We start from the raw sequence: 27137 nt of genomic DNA, 5'->3' as shown, positions 1-27137 counted from the left end.
CGGTACCTCCATCGGTCACCAATCTTACGTACATTAATTGTGGGCACATGACATAGTATGTATGATCCCTAATGGAAAAATGACAAATTACACAAACACTTGCCTGTGTCTAGGATGAGATTATTCAAGCATGTACCTGCAAAGGAAATCAACTCGCCTCCTGGAATGAGCCAAGCAGTAATGACCACACCTGACAATGTTGTCTCGCACAAAATATCAGCATCTCTCCACCGGCCTTCAAAAGGTCTTTTCTCATTTGAGGTACGAAGTAGAACTTTGTATAGGTATATCTATATTTTCTAATAAAACATATCATAAACCACATGGAAAGTGTTGTACACCCAGGAGTTGCAAAAGTAAACATACCAGGTGATGATGTAAAAGTCATTAAAAATAGTGATTATAAAAAGAGATCTTCTGGGTGGCTCAGTGGGTCAAAGCCTCTGCCTTCAGTCAGGTCATGATCTTAGGGTCCTGGGATTGAGCCCCGCATCGGACTCTCAGCTCAGCGGCGAGCCTGCTTCCCCACCCTAACCCTGCCTGCCTCTCTGCCTACTTGTGAGCTCTGTCTGTCAAATAAATAAATAAAATCTTAAAAAAAAAAAAAAAAAAGAGAGATGTTTTTTACAGTGTATGCTATTTTAAGGAAAGTCTTCCAGGCCTCATAGGAAAATCAGTTTCTGCAAGTCTTAACATTACATAAAGTAAGCAATTAAAATATTGCCTTTATCCTCTTATTTGAGAATCTCCTGGGTATTCCTGCTAATTAAATTAGTAAGAAAAAAATACACTTAGATGGACAAATCAAAATATTTTTGAGTTATTCCATTGTGTATATATACCACATCATCTTGATCCATTCATCTGTTGATGGACATCTGGGTTCTTTCCAATGGACATTGGGGAGGGTATGTGCTTTGGTGAGTGCTGTGAAGTGTGTAAACCTGGTGATTCACAGACCTGTACCCCTGGGGATAAAAATATATGTTTATAAAAAATAAAAAATTTAAAAAAATATTTTTGAGTTAGAACAAACTAACCTTTGACCCTGTGCATCTATAATATCAGGCACATATTCTCTAGGCTTATTTGGGGGGCTTAAAAATGTCCTTTAATTTGTCATGATATTACAGGAGTTTTTAACATATCTGATGAGATATGATCTAGTAAAAGTGGTCATGAACTTTATTAGCTTCATGTGTAGCAGAAAATATAAAGTGTTCAACAATACAATTATTCTGCTGGTTCCCACAGCATTATGCTACTATCTATAATGAACAATTCTTGTGTGAAACTTACTGCTCCCCCACTGACCCACCAACTGCTGTAGTAGGCTTCTTAAGCAAGCATACCAGTCAGTGCTCCCGTGTGCGATTTTCAGAATACAAATTAAGGGAAAAGGAATTTTAGCTCTTGAGCATCAAATCTTAGTAGCTGCATCCCCAAGGTTCTGACTCTAAAACACAACACACATGCCGTCTACAGTATGCTTTGGTGATTCAGAAGAGACCAAAAAAAAAAGGGGGGGGGGACGGCTCTATTTCAATTTATTAGTCCTTTCACAAATACACATCTGATCCTGCCATCCTGCTTAGAAAAATCTTCAATACAGGGGAACCTGGCTCAGTAGGTTGAGCATCTGACTCTTAGTTTAGGCTCAGGCCATGATTTCAGGGTCATGGGATTGAGCACGAAGTCAGGCTCCACATTCAGTAAGGATTCTGCCTGCTCACACGATTTCTCTAAAATAAATAAATCTGGGGCCCCTGGGTGGGTCAAAAAGTTAAGCCTCTGCCTTCGGCTCAGGTCCTGGTCTCAGGGTCCTGGGATCGAGCCCTGCATTGGGCTCTCTGCTCGGCAGGGAGCCTGTTTCCCTCTCTCTCTCTGCCTGCCTCTCTGCCTACTTGTCATCTCTCTCTCTGTGTCAAATAAATAAATAAATCTTTAATAAATAATAAATAAAATCTTTTAAAATAAAATAATATAAAATGAAATAAATAAATCTTTAAAAAAATCTTCAATACAGGGACGCCTGGGTGGCTCAGTTGGTTAAGCAGCTGCCTTTGGCTCAGGTCATGATCCCAGCATCCTGGGATCGAGTCCCACATCGGGCTCCTTGCTTGACAGGGAGCCTGCTTCTCCCTCTGCCTCTGCCTGCCATTCTGTCTGCCTGTGCTCGCTCTCTCTCCCTCTCTCTCTGACAAATAAGTAAATAAAATCTTAAAAAAAAAAAAAATCTTCAATGCATCTTTACTGAGTCAAAGACCCTTGAACTAAACTATATGCCATTACACGACAATAAAAAAAACTTCAGTAAAATACAAATCTATTCACTACCCACGGTGTCCAGATCAGCTGACATAGCTTTTTTCAGAGCACGGCCTTCTAGATAAAGGAAACAGTGAATTAATTTGCATTCTGGTGCAAGCTCTTTATATCATCATGTATTGGTAACTAATGGTACATTTTATACTGCACTGATAGATAACACACAGACATAACTATGTCTGATTTTTATTTTTTGCGAAGGCCATATAGTAAATATTTTAGGTTTTGTGGGCCATAAGATCTCTGTTACAACTATTAAACTTCTGTCTTCGTAGGATAAAAGCTTCGATGGATTGCTTAAATAAATGGTTAGAGCCATGTTCCAATAAAACTGTATTTACAAAAACAGGCCTCAGGCCAGAATTGGCCCATAGACCATACTTTGCTCACCACTATTTTATGCATAAAGTCTCCATTCATTGGGATCAGAGGAATAACTTTCCATAAAAATATCTGGCATCGACTTTCACATATTACTTTACTCAGACACCCAGATTTATAACTACTGTAACATTCATGTAATGACTTGAATACATCAGGCCCTTTCTTTTCTTTGTCTCCCTTGTATCTGTCCTTCTCCTGAGCATACTTAACAACCTCTGCTCTTGGTCTGTCCTCTATACTACTTTGATATTTCCTCCACAACTTATTTCATATATACTCTTATTTCCAAGCCCCCTTAGATTCCTAGGCTCTAAAGTCCTTGATTCAAAATTACCCCCTCACCTAAAACTTTCCTAGCATTTATATATAACTTCTTAGATGTATTCTTCACATTACATTTTAATTCACTGAATATAAAGCTTTATTCCCCCGCAGATTCTATACATATCAAGGAACAGATTTTAACTCACTTATCTACATCACCCTGTGAATCCAGAGAACCTTGCAAAGTGGCTTAAACTCACTGGTACTCAATAAATATTTCCTGAATCTGTTGCTGAAGATTAAATAAAAGTGTTAGAGAATTTGTGATTTTCTATATCAAAATTCTCCTTTACAAGTGCAAGTTATCTCAATTTAAAGAAAAGGGGGGGGGGGACTTAAAATTTTAGCAAAGTGCTTTTGGATTTCTCTTTCCTAGTTTCATGAAATAAAAATGAAGTCATGCACAACATTTGCTGAAATTTTATACAACCACCTGGGGTTTTCCCAACTCAAATTCAATATAACATGTATCAAAGCCAGCTATTTTAATTAGGAGCCCCCACAGTTCCTGTTTCAATAAAGTATGGCATTCACTGCAGAAAATCTTTGTGAGGCAAGTATTTACACACACACACACACACACACACACACACATAACAGTGGATAAATTTCAAAATTGAATTATACAATGTAGTTGTATTTATTTATTTTCTAATTTCAAAACAGAAAATTTAAAGCCATTAATTATATTCTTTGTAAAATAGAATTTAGGCCAAAAATATATATATACTGGTTTCTGAGATGGAAAAAAGTATTTGAGACTTTTAGATTGGTTTTTAAATTGTAACCTTTTTTTTTTTAAGATTTATTTATTTATTTGACAGACAGAAATCACAAGGAGGCAGAGAGGCAGGCAGAGAAAGAGGAGGAAGCAGGCTCCCCGCTGAGCAGAGAGCCCAATGCAGGGCTCTATCCCAGGACCCGGGGATCATGACCTGAGCCGAAGGCAGAGGCTTTAACCCACTGAGACACCCAGGTGCCCCTAAATTGTAACCTTTCAATTAGAGAGTATTAATAACAGTTTGTCATTCAATATTTGTAACAAAGCTTCTCGAGAAGCTGCAGTCATAACCACTACTACTTCACAGATAAGGAAAATTAAATAATTTGCCTGTGCTAATTCCTTTGGTGAGTATTAAAATCACGACAACACTTAGATCCTTCTCCCCATGTTTCATATTCTAAACTAGTTGTCTTCTAAGTGTGATGTCAGAACCAGCCACATTAGGATTACCTGGAAATTCACTTTAATCACCAGATCTTGGGCCCTATCTTGGCATACTGAATCAAGAACCCCCAGGGTAGAGTTCAGCAGTCTGCCTAACAAATTCTCTAGCTTATTCCGGTACGTGCTAAGTTTTGAGATCCACTGCCCAAAACTACCTACACTAACAGCTAAAATAGTATCTAAGTTGCCAAATCAGATGCTAATCCAAAAGGAATACTTAGAAAACAGACAATCAAGCTTAAATTTTCTTCTCAAAATGAACACTCTGTGGAAAATAAATAACTATAAGATTAGATAATTTCTTAACACTTGTTTTTTGCAACATCTCATTTTCTATTACACACTATGTAGAACACAGACACTACACTCTAGTTAAAAAAAAGAGAGAGAGAGAGAGAGAGAGAGAGAGAAAGTTGGCTGAGGGAGGTATGGGTTGGAATTCTTAGTCAAATATATTGAGAAACTCAATGAGCAATTCCAGAGTACCATTTACATCCACACATACCTACACACAGATTTGATGTAAATAATTTTTTAGGAGTTCTGTCATCGGTTCTCCATTATGCTTTTTTTTTTTTTTTTTAAACTAACTCACACATCCTTAATGTATTTGACCAAAAAAAAAAAAAAAAAAGTCTGGCACATCATATGTCCTCAACTAAATATTTGTCAAGTGAATGAATAATCAATAAAACAAATAAAACAACCGATGAACTGTTTTGGAGAATCAAGAGGTAAGTAATACCTTCTAATAAAAATTTTTGACCTAGATTTCAAAACAAATTAGAGTAATTTAAATTTTTTTGAGAAAATAAAAATTATTTTAAAATTATACTTTATCAGAAATGACAATTATTAATGCAAGAATTTATTTACATGTTACTGTGAATGAAAGTTCCATTTGTTTCAGACAAATCTGTTCCAGGTTCCAAGGCAAAGGAAGTTATCAGGATAAAGAACAGTATTACATATTGATAAAGAGGTCAATAGTCTAAGAAGGCATAATAATCCTTAATGTCCATGAGCTTAACAACAGAATATCAAACTATGTGAGGCAAAAACTAGCAGAATTTTTAAAAAGCAAAAAACAAAAGTAAAAACAACAAAAAAAACAGATGAATTTGCTATCATAGTTAGAGACTTCAACACCTCTCTATCAGAAATTGACACATTTCATAGGCAAAGGATCAGTAAGAACAAATGTGAACTCAACATCACTAATCAGATGAATGTAATTGACGTCTGTAAACTACTTTATTCAATAACATCAGAATATACATTCTTCTCAAGCTCATATGGAACATCCACATCTAATAAGGACTGTTAAATAAAACACAAAAAAAATTCTTAATACTCAACAATAAGAAAACAAATAACCCGATTATAAAAAGGGCCAGGTTTGAGAACTGTCTGTCCATCACAGGTTGTGTGGAGTCAGCTGGTGGGTCTGTGAGACCCAAAAATGGAGAGCTTCTTTGCTTCCCAGCAGCTGCCCCCAGTGGCCCTATGGCTGTCACCATGCCACGAAATGATTATGTTGAGTGGCCTTAGAAGCACTATGGCTATTGGATGGATTATCATGAGAAATAGAGAAAGAATGAAGGTCAAGAGGCTCAACAACGTTCAGGGGGACGGGTGAGCCAGGTGATGGGTATTAAGGAGGGCACAGACTGCATGGAGCACTGGGTGTTATATGCATACAATGAATCACGGAACACAACGTCAAAACTAATGATGCACTGTATGGTGACTATGTACCTTAATAAAATATAATAATAATAATTAAAAAAATAATGAAGGCAAAATGATGAAAGCTAAGCTCTACCATAAACAGCACCATGCCAGGAAAATACAAATGAAAAAGGCCCGAGCTGCATGAAAAGACAAACACCAAATGAAAGAAAGATGAAAGGTCTCCACAAGGAGCAGTACCTGTGTATCTGCCGGACAGGGAGGAACAGTCCAGAGCTACAGTACTTTCCAATATGATTAAACAAAAATGAAGCGAGAAAGTAGGAAAATGGGAAGTTCCTTTGCACAAAGTTTGTGCCCGGGAAGAAACAGAAATATTAAAAGTTATCTGAACAGGGAAGAGAAAGAATGATGGAATAGGATGGTTACTAATGTCTGCTTTGTTGGAGATGGTTTTACTCAAAAACTACCCAAATATGAGAGATTCATTAGGCCAATGGACTTACGATTCAAAAAGGCCCATGCAATACAGCCCGAACTGAAAGCCACCTTTTACCTGCCGATACTTGGTGTAAAAAAGAATCCCTCATCCCAACTATATACCACTCTGGGTGTTACTACCAAAGATACTGTTATTGAGGTGAACGTGAGTGACTTGGACCTTGGAAGACATGGAGGCAAGGTTATTTGCAGAAAATATTGCCCCAGTTACCAACAATCTTGAAAACAATGGATGGATAAATGCAGTCTTGCTTTGAGAGCAGTTTCAGACAAATAACTCCTTATAATTACTGAAGACTACATACCAATCAGAGAAAACCACCACTACTGTCGTGGTTCTGAATACCACCAAACAGCCTAACATATCTGCAGTCATCAAGAAAACTATTTATCCTATTGTAAAAAGCACTAAAATACCCCTGTTTAAGAGAGAGAGAGAGAAAAAAAAAGAGACAGGAAGAAGAAGAAAAAAAAAGAAATGAGGCAAACACTTGAATGGACACTTCACCAAAGAAAATATGCAGGAGACAAAAAATAAGTATATCAAAAGATGCTCCATACACATGTTCAGGGAAATGCAAATTAAAACAATGAGATGTTGGGACACGTGGCTGACTCAGTTGGTTCTGCAACTGCTTTCACCTCAGGTCATGATCCCAGGGTCCTGGGATCAAGTCCCGCATAGGGCTCCTTGGTCAGTGAGGAGTCTGCTTCTCCCTCTGCCTGCCACTCCCTGGTTTGTGCTCTGACAAATAAACAAAATCTTAAATAAATAAAATAGAACTAGGAGATGTTACTATATGCCTATTAAAATGGCCCAAATCCAGAAACTAACAACACCAAATGCTGGCAAGGATGTAGAGTAACAGGAATTCTCATACATTAATGGTGGGAATGCAAAACTGTATAGCCAGTTTAAAAGACTGTTTGATAATTTCTTACAAAACTGAACATATTCTTCTTCATATGATCCAGAAATTATGCTCCTTGTTATTTAGCCAAAGGAGATGAAAATTTATTTCCAGACAGAAACCCACACATGGATGTTTATAGCAACTTTATATACAAATGCCAAAACTTGGGAGCAACCGAATGTCCTTCTGTAGGCAAATAAACTTTGGTACATCAAACAATGGAATATTATTCAGCACTAAAAAGAAATGAACTATGAAGACATGAAAAGACAAGGAGGAAACTTAAGTGCATATTATTCACTGAAAAAGCCTACTGGAAAAAGCTATATGATGTATGATTCCAACTATGTGATATTCTAGCAAAGGCAAAACTATGGAGACAATAAAGGTTAGTAATTGCCAGGGCTTTGGTAGGTAGAAAGAAAAGAATGAATAGGCAAAGCAGAGGATTTTTAGGACAATTAAGGTACTCTCCATTAATGGTGGATAGATGCCATTACATGTTTGTCCACACCCATAGAATGTATAAAACCAAAAGTAAACTGTAATGTAAAATATGGGTATTTTTGTATGTCATTTAAGTCCCTCAACTGTAACAAATACAATGGCATTAATTCTAGAGAATGAAGCCAAGTTCATCTTGCACATAAGGGAAGAATCTATAGATACAGATACAGATACAAAGAGAGGCTTAATATATCACACAGATGCATTACAAGTAGGAGCAAGGTAGAAGACACAAAATTACTTGAAAATTAAAAATTTCAGTATGGTATACAAATGATACAGCCATTAGTTTATTGATTTCAATTGATTTCAATGTCAAAAATAAGAGAGAATTCTTAATATTTCCTGAAACAATAAGAGCCAGCAGTGTTTGTGGTAAATGCATTTATTTATTAAGACCGACCTGATTTTTAAAAAATTCAATCTTGGGGTGCCTGGGTAGCTCACTGGGTTAAGCCTCTGCCTTCAGCTCGGGTCATGAGCTCAGGGTCCTGTGATCGAGCCCCACATCGGGCTCTCTGCTCAGCAAGGAGCCTGCTTCACCCTCTCTCTCTGCCTGCCTCTCTGCCTACTTGTGATCTCTGTCTGTCAAATAAATAAGTAAAATCTTAAAAAAAAATTTAAAAAAATAATAAATTGAATCTTTCCAGCACTGATTTATAAGGATATTTATTCAAAACTTTACTTGTAACTTCATTGGAATTTTGAAAGTTCCATAACACAACTAGCAAATTGGATTCTGCTCACTAGAGTCATGATTTTCTCCAAATTTATGAAATGGACTTATAATGTTATAGGATTGTGAAATTCACAGTAAGCATAAATCAATATAAGATACAGCCAAAACTTATTTTGGAATGCTATATAGATGAAATTTCAGTACTAGTGGGGATTAAAATGGTTCTGGTCCCCCCTCTCCCCAAAGATAATAATCATAAGTATTATGTAAAATATATAAAGTTAATTCAAAAATACAAACTAGGAAACTTACAAAGAAGAAACAATCAGAGGAAAACATAATACACACACAAACCTGCAATGCAGAGTGGTGAGAACAGTGCTTTTGTGGCTTTTTGATCTGAGAAAACTGACAATCTCTCTTACCCTTTGGCTATTTTTGCAGAAAATGGCACAATTATAACCTCACTGGTGAAAGGAAACAGGGATCATTATTTGGAAGAAATTTTAGAGGAGAAATCCTAACAACAAAGCTAGGCAGGTATAGGAAAGACAACAGGAAGTAAGGGAAAATGCAGGTAGAGATCAGAGAAAAAACTATACTCAAAAACTAGAGCTACATGGACCCAATCTTCAAAGCTGAGGTTTCTCCTAACAGTAAATTTTTAACCAGACATAATTCAAACAGCAAGAGGCACAAAGCTGTTAAGTCCTGGTAGACTTAAAGTTTCAGAAGAGAGAGCCTGAAACTGACAGAGCACAGAAAAATAGAGAAGGAATGCGCAAAAAAGCAACAGTGGAAAGCCATAAAAACAGAGCAGAAATAGGAGTAGTTGCATATGGTGCAAGAGATAAAGTTTACAGTTTGAAACCAGATAAATTAACCACTTACTAAAACAAGAAACAAAAATCTTCATATGAACATGACAGACTCCAGAGTCACTAAAATATATTATCAATAATATCATTTTCAATAAAAAATTTCTAGACATAAAAAAAATTTTTTCTAGACATGCAGGAAAAAAATGTAGTGTGATCATTATGGACTAAAAAATAACCAAATGGGTAAAGATGTTGGACATATCAAACCAAGATTTTTATGCCACCTTTCATAAATATATCCAATGAACTAAAGGAAAATTATTCAAATAAATTAAAGAACATTATGATATAAATGAATGTACAGATGGATAATCTCTAGAGTAAAATGGGCACTCTAAATAAACAAACTACTAGTAATTCAGAGAATGAAATGTACAGCAATCAAAATTAAAACATAAGATGATACATGAGCTCAACAATAGTATGGATTGAATAAACTTTACATCAGTAAAGTTATCAACTCAAGAATCACAAGGATAACTGATTAAAAAAAATTAACACCACATTAGAAACTTACTACACAATACAAAACAGTCCAATATTGACATAAATGGAATCCAAGAACAGGAAAGATAAAATATTTGAAAAACTAAATGACTGAAAACCTTAAGTTTGGTAGAAAACAATGCAAGGATCTAGAAAGCTTAATAATAGATACATTATAGCTAAAATGTTATAATCCAAACATAAACAGAAAATCTTGTAAGCAAAGAAAAATGATTCATTTAATAAAGACAAACATCAATATGAATAAAAATAGATACCTGAAATGATTGAAAATATTGAAATTTCTTTTCAAAGCGTTGAATAAAAACAAAGAAAAATTCTACACCCAGTGAAACTGTCTTTAAAACTGAAAGGGAATTAAAGAAACTTTTAAATTGAAAAAGAGGGGGAATCATTTACCAGCAGACCTTTACCACAAGAAATGCTAAAAAAACAAAAAACAAAAAACAAAAAAACCTGAAGGAATATCTTTAGAAAGCCTGCAGAAATAACATAAGCTAGGAATTCAGATGGATTAAAATGATGTTCTTAAAAATTATATATATATGCAATTTTATGTATCTTACTTATATATTTTAAGTTATATATGCAATACATATATGTGTGTGGACTCTTTTTTTTTCCTCTTACTCCTACTAAAAGGCATAAGACAGAACAAAGCGAAAGTAACAACATTGTTTTGATAGGCTTGTAATTCTGTAAAGACTCAGAGAGGTGGCTGTTTTTAACAAATGTCTGATTTTCAACCAAAAAAAAAAAAAATCACAAGATATAAAACACGGGAAAGGGACTATAAGTAAATATGCCAACAAACTCCTTCAAAAAATTGAATTGAACACTTCCTAACTCACTCTATGAGGCCAGTACCTCCCTGATAGCAAAGGTAAACACAAAGACACAAAGACAAAAATATATATAGACACTAAAATATATATAGATAAAACACCCTACTGACCAACTCCCTGATAAATATGTAAAACTGCTCATCAAAATACTGGCAAGCAGAATGCAGCAGGAAAGAAAAAATTGTACACCGTGACGAAGTGGGATTTATTCCTATAATGCAAGGATAGTTTAACATACAACAATCAATCAGTGTAACCCACCCTCATCAACAGAATAAAGGAAAATAACTATATAATTATCTCAATTGAAGCAGAAAAAGCACTTGAAAAACCCCAATGCCCTTCCATAATAAGATTCAACAAAGTAGGAACAAAAGGAAACTACCTAACATAATAAAGGCCAAATATGAAAAGCCCACACTTAACTTCAGACTCAGTGGTGAGAGACTGAAAGTTTTTCCTCAGAGGAATAAAACAAGAAGGATTACTTTCACTATTGCTATTTAACATATTATTGGAAGTCCTTAAACAGAGGAATTAAGGAGGAAAAAGAAATAAAAGACACCCAAATTGTAAGAAAAACTAGTAAAATAACCTCTGCAGGCAATACTATCTTCTATGTAGGAAACATGAAAGCTTCCACCAAAACCAAACCTCATAGAATAAAGAAATTAAGCAAAATTGTGGAATACAAATCAGCATGCAAAAACCAGTTGTGCTTTCACACTAATGTTGAATAATCCACAAAAGCATTAAAAAAAAACCTATTCCATTTATAAGCACATGAAGAAGGATAAAATGTTTAGTAACAAACTCAACCAAAAAGGCAAAATACTTGTACACTGAAAAACTATATATTTCTGAGAGAATTTAAAGACAAATTAATGAGATTACATCCCCTGTTCATTTATCAGAAGACTTCATATTATGAAAATATCAGTAATGCTCAAAGGAATTTACATAGTTAATGCAATTGTTACCAAAATCCCAATAATTTTTTTCCACAATACTAAATAAATCCATTCTAAAATTCATGTGAATCTCAAGGGATCCCAAACAACCAGAACAATCTTGAAAAAGAAGAACAAAGTTAGAGGATTTATACTTCTTGAAATCAAAATTTACCAAAATATGTGGTAAGCCACAATAAGCAAAACAGAATTACACTGTCATAAAGACAGACATAAAGTCCAATAGACTAGAAAAAAGAGTACAGAAATAAACCCTCACACATATGGTGAGATTTTGACAAGAGTATTAAGACTAGTCAATGGGAAAAGGACAGTCTTCTCAATAAATGGGGGCGGGAAAACCAGATATCCATCTGCAAAATAACTACCTTGCTTATAAACTCAAACTAAATCAAAGTCTTAAATGCAAAAGCTATAAATCTCTCATGAGAAAACTTAGGGGAAAGACCCCGTGTCTGCATTTGGCAACAATTTCTTGGAGATGACACCAAAAGCAAAGACAACAACAACAAAAAATAAATACATTGGCTACATCAATATTGATACTTTTGTGCATCAATGGACCCTACCAACAAAATGAAAAGTAAACACAAAGAATTTGAGAAAAATATTTGCAAATCATATTCTGATCAGAGATTAAAATCCAGACTATATAAAGAACTCCTACAACTCAACAACCAAAAACTAAAAACCCAATTCAAGATGGACAAAGGACCTGAACAGACATGCAAATTACCAGTAAACAATAAAAAGAGGGCCAATGTCACTATCCTTAGAGAAATGCAAAATCAAAACCATAAAACCACTTTACATGCATAAAATGGTTATTATCAAAAATAAAAAATAAGTGTTATCAACAAGGAACACATGTAATACATGTAAAATGTCATGTGATATATATTTTATCACAATAAGAAAATTTTTAAAAATTTAGCACGATTGGGGCACCTGGGTGGCTCAGTTGGTTAAGCAACTGCCTTCAGCTCAGGTCACGATCCCGGAGTCCCAGGATTAAGTCCCGCATGGGGCTCCCAGCTCCACGGGGAGTCTGCTTCTCCCTCCAACTTCTCGCCTCTCGTGCTCTCTCTCACTGTCTCCCTCTCAAATAAATAAATAAAATCTTAAAGAAAAAATTTAGCACAATACAAATTTAAGGTTTTATCATTTTTAAAAAATCATTAGCTCTATTGAAATCCAATGTTTAGTATCTTCCAAAGTTTTGCTTTCTCTTACCATTATTCCATTAAAAAACATAGACTTTTTAATCTTATCATCATATATATAAATACCCCCTCAAATCTCCTCTAATTTACCCAGAGTATTACTTATATTATAGTTTCCTACAGGTGCAATGACATGACAATGACTGAGAAGCACAGCTGTATTTAAGCCTCCTTGCCTAGTTATTGGCCAGTTAATTTAGTTGTAGGAATACAGGAACCGAAAGTCAAAGGAGAAACTGAAGGGGGCAGAAATATAGCACTCTGTCTCAAGAAAGTAGTATCTGTAATAGAGAGACAACTGTGTAAAGATACTTTCCTGTAAAAGGCAGTTTTCCTTAGTCTATAATCTAAAATCAGCATCAGCCTGCTAGTGTAGGGGGATAAAAGTAAGTACAAGCAGCCTGTTAGCAGGTAATAGGCTGGTCAGATGTAAATGACGATCACATATATGCAAATGAAGCAAGGCTTTCTGGTTAGATTCTTACTCCTTCAATATTACCAGGGTCTGGAAAACAAAAATTGTCATATGCTCAAAATGGAAATGATTCCTTTATTGCAATATTCACAACCGGAAAGACCTTGCAAGAGGTTAAAAGCTATGCGGTCTTCAGAACCGAAACACTTCTTCTGCACCATGTTTTTTTTTTTTTTAAAAGCTGCACTACACTTAACCAGAGATTAAATTAGTAATACAGCAGCCATGGTACATAAATCTATTCTCCTGCATTATCCACAAAAAGCTGACCCTCGGATTTAGACATTCACCGTGAGAGAGAAAATTTGATTCTTGTTCTTAACCTCCTCACAGTCACGTTTACTTGAGGGGATTCCTGTCCCTGTGCTGTGGCACCGGAGTTCAGTAGCAGTATTTTAATGCCTTATACGATTTGTTAAGGATGATCGTGAATTATCATACTTTGACCTTTGCATTATTCTACAGCACCCCTCATCAACAATTGCCATTATCAGTTATTTATAGCATCACTGGTCTGTAATGGAAAGGCCAATCTAAATACTGAATATGTAAAAGATGTAGATCATGTAGGAAGTCTTTCGAATGTAAACAAACACCACCACAGCATTTGGCAGCTCATTCCCTTTTTTCTAAGGATAGGAGTACAGAATGGTCCAACGGGAATCTCACGAAGGCAACACTATCAATGAAACACAAATGATAGCAAGATACAGCAGTTAAGTACTGTTAAAAGGGAAGTCTTTCTTGATTTGAACATGAACACTGAAAAAGTCTAGCACAGAACACCTTAGGACCTGATATTTCCATCTCCTAAAAAGCTTATTATGCCCTTTCATTTTAGACAGGGCTTTGAAATAGGCTGATTCTATTGACTAGAACTACTGGGTGTTCATATGCAGATGTTCCAGAAGTTTTATTGATAAAAAGTTAAAGCACTGAATTTAAGAATTTAAAATAATTTAGGAAAAGATAATTTAATTTTTAAAATCTACATTTTCTAGTTAACTTGATAAAAGCTTTCCCAGAGTACTATTTTGAGTTCATGACGTCCTAGCCAACAGTATGACTGTGTTTGGTTAGAAAACTTTGTATTTAATTTAAAAGAGACTGAGAAGTAATCCCTGGCAGGAAATTTAGATCTCTAAAGAGAATAGAAGAAAGTTTAATTTTAAACCTAGTGATTTCCCCAAAGAAATTCTAGTTCAAGACATTTTTCTCTTTTTTTTTTTTATGAGAAACTTTATACAACTCATGTTAAATATATCCAAAGTGAATAAAAGTAATGTACTTGTACATGTGAGTTAAGAATATAAGACAGAAGGAAATAATTCATAAAAGCACTACAATTCTATCTATAGCAGCTTAGAAAAGAAAAAAAATAATTTTTTATCCTCAAGATTTTATTATTGTCACCGATCTCCTTTGGCTTTGCCTTCAGCTCTTTTTTTTAAGGACTCTTCTCCTTCGGCCCAAATATTAAATGTTTCATTTTTGTCATCTCTTCATCATTGATGGAATCCCTTTTCACGTAGCCACCTGATATGAGATAAGCCCTAAGGTAGGTGTTGACTACAACAGTCAAATTCACCAACACCTTTTCCTTTGAGATGTTCACAGTATCATGAAGGAGGCAGACAAGTAGGTTAATATGGATGGTATTCTGGGACATATGCTGTAATAGAAAAAACACCCATAGAAGAAATATTTGAATCAGACTAGGGAGAGGGACCAGGAAAAGTTTCCTAGGAGAGCTGACTTTCAACTCAGTTTCAAAGGTTAGGTAATTATTCAAGGAAAGCACGATCTGTGAGCTTCTGACTCCCAGTTCAATTTGGCTAATATAAGACACTAGCAAGAGACTGGAGGGTGGGAGGAAAAATCATCCTGGGTACTTATATCCACAACCCCATGCTCTCTGCATCACCAAGGTTCTGACAGGGAGCTGTGCACTTTTAAGGGTTTTTCCCTTTGGGGGCAATGCCTCTTCTGCAGCTCCAGCTTTTCCTGTGTTTGTACAACCCAGTCTCCTTCCTTTGTCCCTGTGAGTTTAGAGATGATGATAATGGCTTCATTTTTGCTGGTCTCGGTTGCCTCACCGGCCCTGCCCATGTCCAGGATGAGTTCACCATGACATCAAAGAGGCCAACTGCATACCTGGCAGTAAAAACTGGCATAGAATCCATTTTTCCTATTACACTGTGAGCCCTTTAAAGGTAAAGAGGTATCTTTTCTGTCTCAGGTACCTCAGCTTTTAATACAGCACTTGGAACAAAAGAGTTCAATGAATGTAAATTTACAAATCCAGAGGAAAAAAAGATGCAATTCAATCTTCAGAAAAAAATTATTTTGCTTTTGGAATATTATAAATCAAGTACAGCTAAACTAAGAAAGAAATGCAAGGGACCTACAATGGATGGAGTAAGATTTTGTTTTAGAACATTAAAAGAATGGCATTATACTTTATAATCTGGGTTTTAAGCTTATATTGCAAATCAGAATTAGGATAGACAAATAAATTGGAAATGATAGGATTTAAGGTTTTCCCATTACCATAATTCTAAATGTAATAGTTGTTATATAATTGTTAAAGGAACCAAAATTTCTTTTGTTTTTGCTTGCCAACTGGATTTCATCTAACAGAGGAGATGTATGCAGTTTAAATTTATTTTTAGAGGACACATGGCAATCAGAGTAGAACTTGGGCTTTTTCTAATGTGGTGATTTTGACTTTCTAATTAGAACCTCCAAAGAACAATAGTCACCAATACTTAATAATTTATAATACCTCTTTTTTTCCCTCTGCTTACTTAATTCTCTTACTCTGCATCTTATAAAAGAAAAAAAGTATTTTTTACCAAAATGTATCCACTTATCGTTCTGATCACACTTATATTTGGCCATATTTATGTCCTTACCTGAAACTTATTATATGTGGAATTCTCTATAGTATATCCATATGGTGCTATGTCAGACTTTACATGAAGTTCCATGGATTTTTATTGTTAAAGTCGTTCAGTATTTACAAACTAATGCTATGAATCATGTCAAGATTATGGCCCCCCTGAAGGAGGTAGAAGGCAATGAATTTAATGATTACATGTACATTCTTTGTCAGAGTTTGTTGGTTGAATAATGGAAGCAGTCCATAAAAATTTACTATATTACTAACTCCCATTCAAGATTTCTTTGAAACAAAAGGTATGTTTACCAAATTCTCAATAATCAAAGAAAAACTGGCAGTGTGATTTACATTTTCTCAGATATATCAACATCACACTGCATACGGACAAACTAAAACTTCAAGAAAGAAAAAAGCTCACTTACGACACTTGTCACCAGATCACAAAGGTGGCAAGTACAAGAATTCATATTGAAATTGAAGGTTTTCATAGTACAAATTGATAGTAATGATATTACATGTTTTCTAACATAAATCAACATGTAGCTTAATTTAGATATAACTAGTGGCATTATATACGTGGTCTACAAATCTACAAAAATAATTTCAAGAATGCTTTGTTGATATCGATGAACTTAAAGTTGTTTTTCAGGACCCTGAGTGCATCACATGTACAACTGGATACCATCTACGTCCAAGTCAGTAAACCAGAGAATGACTCTAAGATTAACTGAACAAACTCCACAACTAAATGAAGAGAAGCAGCTGCATCTGAAAGGTTCAGAAGGTCAGAAAGGCAGAGGGAGGCTGCCTGAAGCAAGGAGGAAGCTGCAAAAGAAGAGAGGGCAGAGAAATGGGTCCTTGCACCAGGGGGCTCACTCATGTGGGGAAGACTAATCCTCATAACATGTGGCTTTAAAAACCAGAGAGGCTGAATTCTTGGAGTTTTGAAGAACCTGGAGCTTTGAAGGTCACCTGACTCAGCAATGGGTGAGCCAAGAGGACAAGAAATATTAAGTTGCAGCCCTTAAACAGACACCAGCCTGTGTGGAGAGGCAAATTTAAAAGTTGTCTATACAATAATAGGGGTAAATGAGAGACATATCTGTTCATATTGATTTTGGACCATGTTGGGGGACATCCTTGAAAACCATTTTCCTCCCCTGACCCTCAGCATAAACAGAGACATCTGCAGGAATCTGGGCTGCATAGACACTTGTAGTCTCAGAGCAAATTTTGTTAAAGCTGCCTGCACAGCACAACCAGCCACCTGGAGCACAGCTGCCTCCATGAGCCATACCCAGTTTCCAAACAAAGCCCAGCTGCATGCCACCAGTCACTTTCACTAACCAAGCCCAGCAATGACTAATCATCAATGCACACTGAGTCCAGGTTCGCACCCACAGTCACCCCTGCTTGCAGCCCCCAGTCACCACAGCACACTGGGATCCAGCATAAAACACAGGCCCTAGCAAATTTTGCTAACATTGCCACCACAAACCCAAGGTCCACAGCAGACAACCCCCACCAGAGCTGGCCAGCCTGTGTCCCACTAACACCACAAACAGCAAACAGAGCCCAAAGGCAGAGAGTCAGTGAGGAAAAAAGGAAAAGTGACTCAGACATAGTAGCAGGACATAAGCATCACATATAGGATACTCTCCTGAAGAACGAGTTTCTGGTGACAGGGGACACTGCACTGCAGGGCACTCTGGGATCTCCTCTTCATAAAGTCACTGCTTCCAAGAGCAGAAGACATAGCTGACCGACTTGACACACAGAAATAGAAACAAAGAGGCAGACAATGTGAGGAGACAGAAATTTATCCCTGCACTAACTGAATTTAAATTTAAAAAAATAATGATTTTTTTTTTAAAAAGACATTTATCCCAAATGAAAGAACAGGACAAAGCTATGGCCAGAGATCTAAGAAAAGCAGATATAAGTAACATGCTTGATAGAAAATTCAAAGCAATGATCACAAGGAGACTCACTGGGCTTAGGAAAACAGTAGAAGACATGAGTTCAACCCTTAACACAGAGATGAGGAATAACAGTGGAGATTAAAAGGCTCAAGAAAAAAAAAATGAGAAACATTTGATGAAATGAGTAGGAGGATTAAAGAAGCAGAAGAATGAATGAGGGACCTAGAAAGCAGAATAATGGAAAGTAATCAGGCTAAACAAAAGAGAGAAAAAAGAATTACACCAAATGAGATTAGACTTAGGGAACTCAAGGGCACCATCAAACATAGTAACATTCATATTACAGGAGTCTGAGAAGAAGAAGAAAGAGAAAAGGAGCCAGAGAATTTATTTAAAGAAATAATAGCTGAAAACTTCCTTAATATGGAGGAGGAAACAGACATCCAGATCCAGAAGGCACAAAGAACACCCATCAGAATCAATAAAAGGCCAAACAAAGACATAATGGAATCAACCCTGCAAAATATAATGATAAAGAAGAAAAAAAAATTCTTAAAAGCAGCAAAAGTAGTCAACAACCTCCAAAGGAAAACCCCTTGAGGCTAGTAGGAGGTTTTTCACCAGAATCTCTGCAAGCCAAAATGCCATGATATAATCAAAGTTTGGAACGGGAAAAGTCTGTAGCCAAGAACACTCTATGCAACAAGGCTATCATTCAGAATAGAAAGAAAAAGAGTTTCCCCAAACAAAAACTAAAGGAGTTTGTGACCAGTAAACCAGACCTGGAAGAAATATTAATGGGAACTCTGAGTGGAAAGGAGAGATCAAAAGTTTTAGTATAAAGGTAGGAAACAAAAAAGCAGTAAAAATGAGTATTTCTGTAAAAAATCTGTAAAGAAACTCGTAAAAAATGAAATAAAATTAATAATATAAGATGGCAACAATATATGTCTATCTAATTACTTTGAATATAAATAGACTAAACACTCCCATCAAAATACACAGGGTGACAGAAGAGATTAAAAAAAAAAAAACCCACAACACTATGAAACTAGAAGTCAACTATAAGAAAAAAATCTGGAAAGAGCATAAAGACATGGAGGTTAAATAACATGTTATTATACATTGGTTAAGTAACCTGGAAATCAAAGAAGAAATTAAAAAGTACATAAAAACAACTGAATATGAGAATATAATGGTCCAAAACCTTTGGGATACAGCAAAAGTGATTCTAAGAAAGTCTTTCACAGCAGTATGGGCCTAACTCAAGAAGCAACCAAAACCTCAAATAAACAACCTAACTTTATACATAAATGAGCTAGAAAGAGAACAACAAACAAAACCTAAAACCCATAAAAAAAAGTAATAAAAATTACAGCAGATTAAGTGATATAGAAACTAAAAAAACAAACAAAAAACAGATCAATGAAATCAGGAGATGGTTCTTTGAAAAAAAGCAATAAAATTCTTATACTTCTACCCAGACTTAACAAGAAAAAAAAAAAAAAGAGAGAAAAGACTTAAATTTAAAAAATCACAAATGAGAGAGGAGAAATAGCACCACAAAAATACAATTATCAGAGAATATTATGAAAAAGTCTATGCCAACAAATTGGACAATCTAGAAGAAATGGATAAATTCCCAGAATCATATCAACTATCAAAACTGAAACAGGAAGAAATAGAAAATTTGAACCACCAATAATCAGAAAAGAAACTGAATCAATAATCAATAGAGTCTCAATAAACACAAGTCTAAGACCAGGTGGCTTCACAGAGGAATTCTACCAAACACATAAAGAAGAAATACTACCTGCTCTCCTCAAACTATTCTGAAAATAGAAAAGTACAGACAATTTCCAAATTCATTCTATGAGCCCAGCATTATTCTGATACCAAAACTGTATGATAAAGACACCACTAAAAAAGAGAACTACAGGCCAATATCCCTGATGAACATGAATGCAAAAAATCCTCAATAAAATACTAGCAAACCAAATCCAACAATATATTTTTTAAAAAATCACCACAATTAGTGGGGTTTATTCGTGGATTGCAAGGGTGGTTCAATATTCACAAATCAATGTGATAAATCATACCAATAAAAGATAAGAACTACATGATCATTCCAATAGATGCAGAAAAAGCATTTGACAAAGTACAACATCCATTCATGATAAATAACTTCAACGAAGTAGGTTTAGAAGTAACACACCTCAACATAATAAAGGCCATATATGAAAAACTCACAGCTTGCACCATCCTTAATAGGGAAAAATTGAGAGCTTCTAAGGTCAGGAACAAGACAAGGATGTCTACTCTCACTTTTATTCAACATAGTATTGGAAGTCCTAGCCACAGCCATCACACAACATAAAGAAATAAAAGTATCAAAATTGGTAAGAAAGAAGTAAAACTCACTACTTGCAGATGACATGATACTATATATAAAAAATCTGAAAGACTACATGAAAAAACTGCTAGAACTGATAAACTGAACAAAGTCATGGGCTACAAAATCAATCTACAGAACTGTTGTATTTCTATACACCAATAAAGAAGCAGAAAGAGAAACTGAGGAATAAATCCCATGTACAGTTGCACCCAAAATAAGATATTAGGAATAAACCTAACCAAAGAGGTAAAAGACCTATACTGTGAAAAGTAGAAAATAATAATGAAATAATTCCAAGATGACACAAAGAAATAAAAAGACATTCCATGTTCATGGATTATAAGAACAAATATTGTTAAGTAATGTATTGTCTATAGTACCCAAATCTATCTACATATTTAATGCAGTACCTATCAAAATACAACCAGCATTTTTTTTAAAGATTTTATTTATTTATTTGACAGAGAGAGAGATCACAAGCAGGCGGAGAGAGAAGGGGAAGCAGGATCCCCGCTGAGCAGAGAGCCCAATGCAAGCTTCGATCCCAGGACCCTGAGATCATGACCTGAGCCCAAGGTAGAGGCTTAATCCACTGAGTCACCCAGACTTCCCAACCAGCCATTTTTAAGGAGCCAGAACAAATAATCTTAAATCTGTATGAAGTCAAAAAAGACCCCAAATAGCCTAAGCAATCTTGAAAAAGAAAAGCAAAGCTAGAGGCAACACAATTCAGACTTCAAGTCTACCATGATCAAGATAGTATGGTATTGGCAACAAACAAACAAACAAAACACAGACACAGAGATCTGAGGAATAGAATAAAAAATCCAGAAGTAAATCCATAACTATTGACTCAATTAATCTTCAACAAATCAAGAAGGAATATCCAATAGGAAAAGGGCATTCTCCTCTAAAAATGACATTGGGAGTGGCTCAGGGGGAGGGAGCCTGCTTCCCCCACCCCCTGCCTGTCTCTATCCCTACTTGTGATCTCTGTCAAATAAATAAATAAAATCTTTTAAAAAAAAATGATGTTGGGAAAACTGGATAGCAACCTGCAAAAGGAACTAAAATTTTCTTACACCATACACAAAAATAAATTCAAAATGGAGTAAAGACCTAAATGTGAGACCTGAAACCATAAAATCCTAGAAGAGAACACAGGCAATAACCTCTCTTACATCAGCCATAGCAACTGTTTTCTAGATTTGTTTCCTGAGGCAAAAACAAAAACAAAAACAAAAATGAACTACTGGGACTAAAAAGCTTCTGCAAGTGAGGGGAATAATCAACAAAACTAAAAGGCAACATACAGAACTGGAGAAAATATTTGCAAATGGCCTATCCTATAAAGGATTAGTACCTAAAGTACATAAAGAACTTAAAAGACACAACACCCAAAAAAAAATAACCCAAATTAAAAATGGCCAAGACATGAATAGACATGTCTACAAAGACATCCAGATGGCCAAAAGACACATGAAAAGATATTCAACATCACTTGCCATCAGGGAAATGCAAATCAAAACTACAATGAGATATCACCTCACACCTGTCAAAAAAGGCTAAAATCAACAACACAAGAAACAAGAGGTGTTGGCAAGAGTGTGGAGAAAGGGGAACCTCGCACTCTTGGTGGGAATGCAAACTGGTGCAGCCACTGTGGAAAACAGTATACAGTTTCCTCTAAGAGTTAAAAAATAGAACTACCCTATGATCCAGCCATGGCACTACTGGGTATTTACCCAAAGAATACAAAAACACTAAATCAAAGGGATACGTGCACCTATATGTATACAGTAGGATTCTTTTACAATAGCCAAAATATGAAGGCAGCCCATGTGTCCACTGATTGAAGAATGGATAAAGAAATGGAACAGCCCGTCATGACGCACAGCCACACAGTTGTGCAGTGACACCAGGCCCAGAGAGCACACTGGGCGGTTCTCAGTGCACCGAGTTTCAGAATAGGGAAAAGGTCCCAGGGCAATGGACATCAAAACTATGTGAACCCTCTAGTGTGGGGTCTGACTGGGAGGGCCTGAGCGAGTTCTGGGCACTGGGAATGTTCTATGTCTGGATCTGGGTGTGATTACTTGGGCACATGGGTGTGTAAAAATTCAAGAGCTGTTCACTTAAGATTTGCTCATCTTGTAATCTGTCAATAACATCAATATAGGAGAAATAAAAGAAGACCTTGGTGTGGAAAAAAAAAAGTCACACACACACACACACACACACACACACACACACACACACACACAAAGGGAATATTGCTCGGCCATAAAAAGGAATGCAATCTCACCATTTGCAATGGCATGGATGAAGCTTTAGCATCTAATGCTAAGTGAAATAAGTCAGAGAAAGATAAATAACATATGATTTCATTCCTATGTGGAATGAAGAAACAAAACAAAGAAGCAAAGGGGGGGGAAGAAAGAGAGAAACAAAGAGATGGACTCTTAATTACAAAGAACTGATGGTTGGGGGGGAATGGGGGGTGTGAAACAGGTGATGGAAATTAAGGAGAACTACATTATACACCTGAAACTAATGTAACACTGCATGTTAGTAGGAATTATAATAACAACTTTTTAAAAAGTTGTCTTTCAATTCCTGATGTACGTCTTTGATCCAGATGTTAATAATACAAAGAGAGAATTTATTTCACTTGAACAGAAGAAGTTTTGAAACGGATATGCTGTTGCTTTAATATCAGAGTGGCTAATTGTTATAAACACAATGAGCCAGTTTCTCAATATGATGACAACATGAGAGGAAAATAATATTTTGGTCTTGAACTCAAGTATATTTGGAACAACTTGAGTACCTGAATTTACTTTTTCAACTGTGAAGTTTATTAAGTCTACACCGAAAACAACTCTTCCCAATAGAAACTTAGAGTTCAAACTGCAATGTGAAATGTAAAGTTCACACTGGATATTGAACACTGATTATAAAAAGGAACATAAATATCTCAATTTTATATTTATTACATGTTGAAATGAAGTTTGCATATATTGGGTAGAGAAATATACCAGAAATAATCTCATCTATTTAAACAACCTCATCTATTTTTCTTTTTGTATAATATAACTTCTGGAAAATGTTTAAGTTACACATGGTTTGCCTTATATTTCTACTGGACAGCCTGAATACAGTGTTCTAGATACATGAATTAGTTCAAGTTAACCAATTCTATAGCTTACCTCTACACGCTGATTTTTCTGTTTAGTATCTTTCTGAGAGAGGTGTATCAAAATCTCCCATTTTAATTGTGATTTGTGTATTTATATCTGTGTCTTCTGGTCATTCTGCATATTTGTAGTTATATTTTTAAAGATATATTATAAAAGACACCAATTTAGAATGGCAACCTAAGTTTAGTGTAATAACAATCTTCTCATTATAAAAGTTTTTTTTTTTAAGGATTTTACTTATTTTATTTGAGAAAGAGAGAAAGATTGGGAGCAGGAAAGGGGTAAGGGACAGAGGAAGAAGGGAAGAAGCAGACTCCCTACAGAGTAGGGAGCCTAAAATGGGGCTCAATCCCGGGACCCAGAGATCATGCCCTGAGCTGAAGGCAGATGCTTACTGACTGAGCCACCCAGGTGCCCCTAAATGGTCTTCAGTCTCTGGTAGCATTTTTGACCAAATGTCTATTTTCTCCATGTTAGCACTGTCAAACTGCCTTTCTTGTTTTGGTCTCTTAATGGCATATATATATTTTTTTTATTTTGTTGGCTTAAGTTTTTTTTTTTTTTTTTAAATCATACTATTTTCAAACCTGCTAAATCTTTTTCATTTAAAGTGCTTGTCTTGTAAGCACCACAGAGCTGGGTTTTGGTGTTCCCTTTTATCCAGTTTTTGACTTTAGTATTTAGTCCACACATATTTAAATATTACAACTGTATGGTTTAATGTACCTCCAAACCATTTTTTCCTGTGTTCCAACATTTTTAATTTCTTGTTCCTCCTTTCATCCTTCTAGTGAGTTAGCCAAGATTTTTTTATTCCACTTTCTGCTCCTCTCTATTATCTTTTAATTTTAACCTCTTTTTAGAGATAGAACGTTCTCAATTTAATTAAGTGTTAAAAAATTCACTTCTCACCTACAGAATACAGGAGTCCAAAATAAATGTACCCCTTTCCTGCTTATTTTTTACAACAATCTTATTGAGATATAATTCATATCCCATAAAGTTCACATTTTAAAGCACATAATTCAGAGATTTTTTTAATATCATTGAGTTGTGAATCCATTAACACTGTTCTACAATACGTTCATCACCCCCAAAAAGTGACTTCCTATCCATTAGTGGTCACTGTACATTCCACACCCCGCCAGCCTGGGTAACCATGTACTTACTATTGTCTCGACAGAGGTGCCCATTCTGGACACTTCATCTCAGTGGAATTATAAAATATATGGCCCATACATATATTATTTTCTTTCCCTTTTTTAGCTCTGCACTAAAAGAAGATTCTCTGCAGTCATGTTCTTCTCTTACACCCCAGTGATTGCTTTACCCTTTTGGCATTGACTTTTTCTAGTAATCCAATAATCACAGAGAACATGCACAAACTCTCGAGGGTTTATGTTTCTTAAGACAGTGGAATGTTCCCTCCGTAATATTGTTAGTCTTTCTTGTCTTTAACTGGTGATTTGCAAACCATCTCCTCACGAAATCTTTATTTCTCATTCTGGTACCAACACCCTTCCAGTCACCATGACACTGAATCTGGGAATCAAACATTTCCCTGCCAACCATTTGCTCTGAATTATTAATTCTGTATGTAATAAAATGAATGTTTATCATTCCTCCATAATGGCTATAACCACCACTTTACCTCTGCTTGATGAAATTCCGGGCAGCTCAAACATTACCTTTTTCATCAGACTTTTCTTCCTTGTGCACTATCCACCAGAGTACTTTCTTTATGGGCTTTAAATTCTGTTTTTGTTTTTGGGTTTTTTTTTTTTTTTAAAGATTTTATTTATTTATTTATTTATTTGACAGAGAGCGAGATCACAGGTAGGCAGAGAAGCAGGCAGAGAGAGAGGAGGAAGCAGGCTCCCTGCAGAGCAGAGAGCCCGATGCGGGGCTGGATCCCAGGACCCTGGGACCACAACCCAAGCCGAAGGCAGAGGCTTTAACCTGCTGAGAGCCCAGGTGCCCCTAAATTCTGTTTTAAATCATACCTAATTTTTAAAGTCTGTCTTATCTGTACTCCTAAATTTTAAAACTCTTGCATCTTCTTTTGTTGCTAGCATTAAACATTCCACATAAATCGTGTACAAAAATCTCTCTTAAATTAAATTTTAACATGCCTTCACAAGCAATGTATCTTAGGGAATATCATGTTACAGTTTTCATATTTATGAAACAGTCTATGTAGTGGCTACATTCTTACAAAAATTTGACTAGATACATAGAGACAATTCTGAGAAACAGCAATGATGATACAGTGTTTAAAATCTAAAATCTGAACCCAAGCCTTATTATCCCAGAAATCACATTACTGTAATTGTATTTTTATGCCACAACAAAAATACCCTATATTCAGTTGCCTAAAGAAATTATCTATATGTACTCTCTTTTAATCTTACAATGGTAGAGTTTTAGGAACTACTTTTAATTATTTTATGCCCAAATAATGAGGAAAATGAAATTACTTCATAAAAGTGAAAACAATTATCAGTAAATAATAAAGTATCCCAATTAAAACAAAGTTCACAGAACGAGTATACTTCTGGGAGCATTATTACTTGTACTTCCTTAATTTAATTTTTATTACTTTTAAAATCTAACCTTGTTATCAAAATATAATGTTATTAAAATACATATGATAAAGTATAATATCATAAACTTAAAGACACACAAACCCATAAAATATGGGTTGAAACACTAAATGGAGTCACAGATAAAACTAGATCACAAAATGCATTCTTTATGTTTCACAGAATCACTAATATGAGATTAAATACCTGATTCAGAGCTTTCTATGAGCCAATATAAACAGGGAAGCATGAACAGTGATACTATTCAGAGCCTCAAAGGAGCACAAAACCAAAGCACCTTCATTACCCCTTTGGCATCACTGAATTTCTACAGTGGCAGGGACGCCCCGCCCCGCCCACACACACACACTGTTGATGGGCTACACTTCTCAATGCAGTATGATGTTGATAATGGTGAAAAGCTATCAGAAGCCCACTCCTGTATGAGAATTGGGGCAGGAAATTGTCTCTGGAGCTGGTGTTTCAAGTTATCTGTATGACACCTGGATATCGGTAGCTTTTAACTGTGTCTCCAGGTAATTCTAAGCGCTGCCAATTTGAACCATCGGATCTCGACTAAACAAATGAGACCACAGAGTGTGGTTTCCAGACTAGCAGGAAACCATGTCACCAGGGAACTTGTTAAAAATGTAAATTCTTAGGGTCTACCCCAGACC

At 35.6% G+C, this 27137-nt stretch overlaps 1 protein-coding gene and 1 pseudogene across 1 annotated transcript in view; one reads left to right on the top strand and one right to left on the bottom strand.

Moving 5' to 3' along the window:
- The window catches only part of MALRD1 (MAM and LDL receptor class A domain containing 1), a 763833-nt gene that overhangs the window by 482829 nt on the left and 253867 nt on the right, over nt 1-27137 (bottom strand). The window lies entirely within an intron of this gene.
- On the top strand, nt 5783-6714 carry LOC116594310 (annotated as a pseudogene).

The sequence above is a fragment of the Mustela erminea genome, chromosome 6, assembly GCF_009829155.1.
Source record: "Mustela erminea isolate mMusErm1 chromosome 6, mMusErm1.Pri, whole genome shotgun sequence".
Taxonomy (NCBI): Eukaryota; Metazoa; Chordata; class Mammalia; order Carnivora; family Mustelidae; genus Mustela; species Mustela erminea.
The sequence above is the reverse complement of the archived record's forward strand: the minus strand, read 5'-3'. Positions and strand labels throughout refer to the sequence as shown.